Genomic DNA, 7,575 nt, shown 5'->3' on the forward strand with positions numbered 1-7,575 from the left:
ATATATGATGATAGGGAAATAGATCTATGTACATGTATTTATATGTTAAGTATTAAGGTAGCAGACATACAATTGATGAAATCTTTCTCCGCCTGGCTACTTCACTATGCCTGAGGGTTATCTGTAGATAAGCATACCCTCTATACTCGAGTATAAGCCTAATTTTTCTGCACCTTTTTAATGCAGTTTTTGGGGTAAAATTAGGTGCCTCGGCTGACATTCAGTTTGGCTTATACTCAAGCATATACAGTAATCAGGTTCTATAGCCCAAACACCATAAAATGTAGCAAGCCCCTGGGGAGGGTTCAGGGGCTTTTGAGGTCAACTAGCACTAGGTCGGGATGATGACTTCCTTATTGCTGGTTTATTACACTACCCACTTATGATATTACCCATTGACTATGTATATGTTAGCTGTATGACGTGCATGCTTCTGAAAGAGCTGTAAACCCCATTATATATACCCATTGGAAAATGCATTCACTCCCTCAGTCCTGACAGGGGAGGAGGAGCTCCTGTGCCCCAGTATCTGTTTGCCTTTAATATTTTCCACAATCGTGAAGTCGTTCCTGAGGAACGTTTGAGTGTTGGGGACACACTCGGAGACACCCACCCCCTGTATCCCAACACATTTGTTCATGGACATTTAGAATTGTTTCCACTTTGGGGCTGATGTGAATAGTGTTGCAGTGAACACTGGTACACATGTATCTGTTTGTATTCCTGCTTTCAATTATTTTGCTAAGTACATTGCTAAAAATGGAATTGGATGGCAAATCAAAATAACAGTGAGGTATCACCTTACCTCCACTAAGATGGCAAGGACAAGAAGATATTGAAATTCTATCCATTGTTGGTGACACCAAAAATGGTATAGCCACTGTGGAAACCAGTTCAGAGGTTTCTCAAATAATCAAATGTAGAAATACCATAGGATTCAACAATTCCACTCATTTCTTCTTTTAAAGTTGGTTTTCTGGCAATAGTCTCTTAGTTTGTCTTTATTACTTCTTCATTGCTGAGGGATATTTTTGCTGGCTATAGAATCCATGGTTGACTATTCTTTTCTTTCAGTACTTAAAAAATGCTGAACCATTTGTGGTTTCAAAATGAGAAGTCCACTATCACTGGAAGTCATGTTCCTATAATAAATAATGTGCCATTTCTCTCTAGGTGCTTATAAGATTTTAAATGTCCCATTAGTGTTATGAAGTTTAATTTTGATGTATCTGGATGTAGCTTTTTTTCCAGTCTATATTAGTGGAGATTTACTCAGCATTGTTTTATCTATGGTTTTATGCTTTTCACTAAAGTTGGAAAATTTTCAGCCATTATTTCTTTGAATGCTTTTTAACTCCAATTCTCTCTCTATTCCTTCTGGGAGTCTAATGATACAAATGTTAGCTCTTTTGTTATTGTGCCACATGTGCTTGAGACTCAGTTCATTTTTATTCAGTCTATGTTCCCCCTATTGTTTATATTTGATTAAATTCTATTGATTTGTTTTCACATGGAGTGCTGATGCAGACTGCTTCATTTCAAATGTCAAGTGGAAGTTCAATTCCCCTCACATCCCTGTTGGCATTATCTGTGTGAAAGTGAGACACTGAATTCCACCATCTTGTTGTCTCCTGGTGAAGGTGAAAGCTCAACTCCTTAGTGGGCATCACTGTTCCAAAGGAGGGGAGAAGCAGAGGACTTACCAACACTATTTAGTTACTTCAGTGTAGTAGATAAGCTCCTTGGTGATTCCAGAATACAGGAGGGGATCTAGCCCACCTCCCACCATACCTTTATACTTCTCCTATATTGCAAAATATAAACTCCTAAGTGATATTTCCTTTATCTCTCAAAAATCACCTTGCCATTCTAGTGAAAAGTGTACTATAAAACTGCTGTACTTCAAGAAACTGCAATCTAGTTATTTTCTGACCACTATAACATATGAAATGACTTCTTGAAGTTGACCAACATTTGCTCAACCAAATATTTGGTGTTTATCAATAGCCCTAAAGCAAAATTATTTTTAGCTATAGCAGTCTAAAGGAGCCCTGATGGTACAGTGGTTAAAGCTCTTGTCTGTTAATCCAAGGTCCCTCTCCTTCAGCATTCTGCTTCCATAAAGATTTATAACCTTAATGACCCTATGGGACACTTCTATCCTGTCCCATAGGGTCATTGTGAGTAGAATCTAATACACAGTAGTGAGCTTGGATTTTGGTTTTAGTTATATCATTCTTAGAATATTTGGATTGCATACTGCCATAGATGCATGTATTCAATAATATTTCATTTAAACCCCTTAACTATAAAAACAACAACAACACAGTAAACAACAAACTAGTTACCATTGAGTTGATTCTGACTCATGGACATCTCATATGTGTCAGAATAGAACTGTGCACCATAGAGTTTGCAATGGCTGATTTTTCTACTTTGGAAAAATAGATTGCCAGGCCTTTCTTCCAAGACACCTCTGGTGAACTGGATCTTCCAACCTTTCAGCTGATCATGTTAATCATTTGCACCATCCAATGACGCTATTTATATACTCATATTGTTGTTGGTGGGTGCAACTGAGCTGCCCCAAAGTAATGGTGACTTTCTATACAATGGAATTGTGCCTATAGGTTTTTCAATAATTGATTTTTGGAGAAGTAGATCACCAAGTTTTTCTTTCTGTGTTTTCTTCTGCCTGGAAAATATGCTGAAATATGTTCAGCATCATAGCAACACATAAGTGCCCTGTGACGAACAGATAGATGGTGGCAGAGCTGAAGTTACTGACCATGAGTCAACTTGGATCTCCCTCATGAAAAGTGGGAATTCACCATGGAACCACTACTACACTCATTTATATATTAGGATTTTTAATTTCATGTAACACTACTAAATAATCTGTGAGAAAGAATTGGTTTTCTGATTTTTTTTAATTAGCAGGCTCAGTTACAGTAATTCACTTAGTCAAGACTTTATTTTTTGCAAATAAATGGAGGGCAAAAATTAGGTCCACTCTTTTCCTCAGTCATTGAAACACATTAATTCATGGGCATCCCCATCTGACATGATGACAACATTGCCAGTTTAAAATCAAGCTTTATTTTTTAATTGGAAGCTATCTAAACATATTTTTATACATATTGTTTAAAGTAGCCAATCTTTTAAGATTCAAGACATGTATTTTACCACTGTGGGTAACAACTTGGTCTATAATGTAATGCCTAGACTATACCAAAACTTGAATTCTTTATTTTATTTAAATTCATCACATTTTTTCACAACCCCCCTCCAAAAACAATCAGTTTTATTTTTTTTAAAGCACTAGGCTTTTCTAAATGGTATTACTCAATTTTCCATAACTCAAAGCCTCTTTTGAGTTAAGTCCTGGGTATTTACTAACCTTACATTTCTGGATATAAAGAATGAACTAATTTTAAATGTAATGCATACTTACAAATCTATCTCAGAAAATTAAAAGTCCTGAATATAATTGTGGCATATTCTTGTACTGCTTTCTTAATAATCACTTGCACATATGATTTATTTGATAAGAGTTAAGTGGAATTATATTCTCTTTATTATCATGTGATGTTTCCATATCTAAGATAAGCCTCAACAACCTATAGGGGCATCTTGGTAAACTCAGAAGAAATAAGTACAATGAACTATTTGCTATTAGTCATTACTACAAGGATACATCAGATAGTTTATGGAAGATTTTCATTATCTTTTGATTCCATTTTCCATGAATTTTTAGAAGCCCCCACCTCCCATAGGCAAATGTTGATTTGTTAGAAAAAGTAGGAAATGCTGTTTAAAAAATACTCGAGATATTATAGATTTCAGATGTCAAAAATTCAGCAGAATGCTTAAGGGTAGCTTGTGAAATCAATTTTGATTTGTGAGACTGGGGTAGCAATTTTCAAGTGAGTGAGATATATTTTACTGGAAAGGAATATGTACTATGTACTCTGTAAACGCACAGGTAGTTATTATATTGTTGCCGGTCTTCATTCTGAGTGTAACTCGATGTCATTGCAGCCCAGACCATATCCACAAGCTTGTGAAGAGAGAATTATCTAGTCGTGCTTGCAATACTGCTGCAAACACTTATAACACTTCATTTTATTCTCATTGCTAAATCAAAGATGAATGACCTGGCATGTGTATGCCTTTATACAATTTAATGAGAAAAGTTAGTCCGCAGGAGCAAACATAATCACCAAAGGTAACAAGACTCGAGTATGCCAGACTAGAGTGTAGAGCCTCCATCTTAGGACTCCAGAGGCTTGTTTTTCCTTTCTAAGAATATTTGTATCTGACTACTGATTACTCCAATCCTAGCTGCACCCATACTCAATCAATCCCTGCTTTATTTGACCGGGTTAATTCATTTTTATCTGAGGTTGGATGGATGTGGAGTATATATCTCTATATCTCAGAAGGTGAGATTTAACCATGTTAAATACTTGCTAAATTAAATACACCAAAAATATGAAGTTGAAACTATTCAAATGGATGCAATTCCAAATAATTCCACTCTCGATTCCACTGTCATTGACTTTATTCCGACTCACAGCAACCCTATAGTACAGAATAGAATACTTCTTAGGTTGTAAATCTTTACAGGAGCTGACAGTCTTACCTTACTCCTGAATCAAACACTTTACATCATTTCGTTTGCAAAATACCAAGAGAATGAATGCTCAAAATATCCAATTTTTAAATTTTTCTTGCATCTATAAAGGAATTACTTCTCTTCTTTCTTTTGGCCTTCCAAGGGGCATGCTGATGAGCCTCCTTAATTAGCAAGGTGATCTGAGAGACAGGATGCCTGGAAACCTGGCCAGAACTCACCAGATATGATCGTGTGGATGTTTCTTAAAGTCCCAGGAGGCATTTGGAAATGCCTGGAGACATTTTTGGATATGAGAACTAAGGGGAAGGTGTTTTTGTCATCTAGTTTTTAGAGGCCAAAGACACGGCTAAGCATTCTGTTATATATAGGACAGCCTTCCTCATGCACATATATATGACAAAGTGTTATTTGACCCAAAATGTTAATAGTATCAAAGTTAATAATATCTGACTTAGGTTTGGATCCCATTCTCTACCATAAAAATCATGTGAAAAGCTTTGTATTACTTTCCAAGCCAACTCTAGCCCAATGACAGTGAGCAAGATTTATGATTGACAGCATCTAGACCTGCACGATCCAATACAGTCACCATGAGTAACACATGTTTACTTATATTTAACTTAAATTTAACATCAAATAAAATTTGAAATGTAATTAGTTGGTAGCACTAACTAGATTTCAAGTGTCCCCAAAGAAAACTCAAATTCCCCGTCATCAAGGCATTGCCGACTTATAGCAACTCTATGGGACAGTGAGCAAGTGCCCTCCTGAGTTTTTGAGACTGTAACTTTATGGGAGTAGAAAACCCCATGTTTCTCCTAAGGAGCAGCTGGTAGTTTCAAACTGCTGGCTTTCAAGTCAAAAACTCATGAGGGCACTTGTGGGTGTGGGATGCCATCTACCCTGAAGTTCACATTTTTATTTTAATGATCAGTAATCCACCTACAATAAAATCTTGAGGGGTTAAGACATTTAGCAAGATAGTAAAAACTTCGAGTTAAATTCTTGAGAATGACTGAGGCCACAGTCTACAACCTAAACTATATACAAGTTAATATAAACTCAAATGCTCAATAGTTTATAAAGGATGTATGTATAGTAGGTTCTGAATATTAATTTCTGTTTCCTTCTCAATCAGCAAATTGAGATGTCAGTTAAGCAGTTGGTCTCCTCTTCTGCATGTCAAAAGCTGCTTTGAACACAAATCATGCAATCTGCACTGAGATATATGACTTTGCTTCCCAGCTCCAATCGTGTGAACCTTTCTGTGTTTTCCAAGAATAGACTTCAATAACAAAGTCTGCATCATTTCTCTCTTTAAAAAATGTTTCATCCTTCCAATACATTTAGCTTAACCTTGATTATGGTCTTTAGTCTAGCTGCAATACCTGATCTTACTCTGTGTCATGTTAGGGAAGAAAGCGTTCTCTGTGCACAGTGAGCTATGACATTGTAAATCTAATTTGGGAGAATTAGAATGTCTGATTTGAATATCAGTTAGAAAAGGGAATATATTCTTGAGCTGACTCACATCCCACCCTGTGTAACCCAATAACACATTTTATCACCCTAACTGAGGGTTGGAATAAAACTGTAAAACCGAACTGCTATTGTGTTTGTTCTGACTCATACTCACCCTGTAAGACAGAGCAATCCATATCACTGAAGATTGTAGTGGTTGATCTTCATCAGCAAGTGCTTCAAATCATCTTCACTTTCAGCAAGGAAGGCTATGTCATTTGCATAGCATAGGTTGTTAATGAGCCTTCTGCCAATCCAGCTGTTGAGTTCTTCTTCATATATTCTAGCATACAGATTGACTAAGTATGGTGAGAGGATACAACCCTGATGCACACAGCCTTCTAATTTTAAACCGTGCAATATCCCTTTGTTTTGTTCTTTGAATGGTTGCCTCTTAGTCTATGTACAGGTTTCACATGAGCATAAAGAAGTGTTCTGGGATTCCTATTTTTAAATCAATTTTATCCATAGTCTTCTGTGATCCACGCAGCACATGTCTTTGCATAGTCAATAAAACACAGGCAAACATCTTTCTGGTATTCTCTGCTTTCAGTCAAGATCCAACTGGCATCAGTCTCTTCTCAATCTGGCTTAAATTTCTGGAAGCTCCTTGTTATGTACTGCTGTAAAATTTTTTGAATTGTCTTTAGCAAAAATGTACTTGCATATAATATTAATGATATTGTAAATGATTTATGCAATCCATTAGGTCAACTTATTTTTCCCCACTAGCTTTATTGATATAAAATTCATGTATCATACCCTTCCATAATTAAGTCTCCTTTAAAAAGAGTTGTATATACATCATCAAAATCAGTATTAGTGATCCCTCCCACCTCCCACATTCATTATTTGCTTTCCAATTCCCAAAATAAAGAGTAAGCCCTCAATGCAAGAACACTTTGTTCTATTGAACTGGAATTCCATGATGCTCACCCTCCTGACATGATCGCTGAGGACAAGATGGGTGCATAAGAAAATGTGGTGGTGAAAGTTGATGGTGCCCGGTTATCAAAGGACATAGCATCTAGGGTCTTAAAGGCTTGGGGATGAGCAGGAGGCCATCTAGCTGAGACGCAATGGAGCCCACATGGAGGAAGCATGCCAGCCTGTGTGACCACCGGGTGTCAATGGGATCAGGTATCAGGCATCAAAGAACAAAAAATCATATCATTGTGAATGAGGGGGAGTGCAGAGTGGAGACCCAAGGCCCATCTGTAGGCAACTGGACATCCCCTTATAGAAGGTTGGGGGGAGGGGGAGATGAGCCAGTCAGGGTGCAGTACAGCAATGATGAAACATACAACTTCCCTCTAGTTCTTTAATGCTTCCTCCCCCCATTCTCATGATCCCAGTTCTACCTTGCAGATCTGGCTGGACCAGAGGATGTGCACTGGTACAGGTGAGAGCTGGAA

The sequence above is a fragment of the Echinops telfairi genome, unplaced genomic scaffold, assembly GCF_000313985.2.
Source record: "Echinops telfairi isolate 266 unplaced genomic scaffold, ASM31398v2 ScPeMD7_7437;HRSCAF=8475, whole genome shotgun sequence".
Lineage (NCBI taxonomy): Eukaryota > Metazoa > Chordata > Mammalia > Afrosoricida > Tenrecidae > Echinops > Echinops telfairi.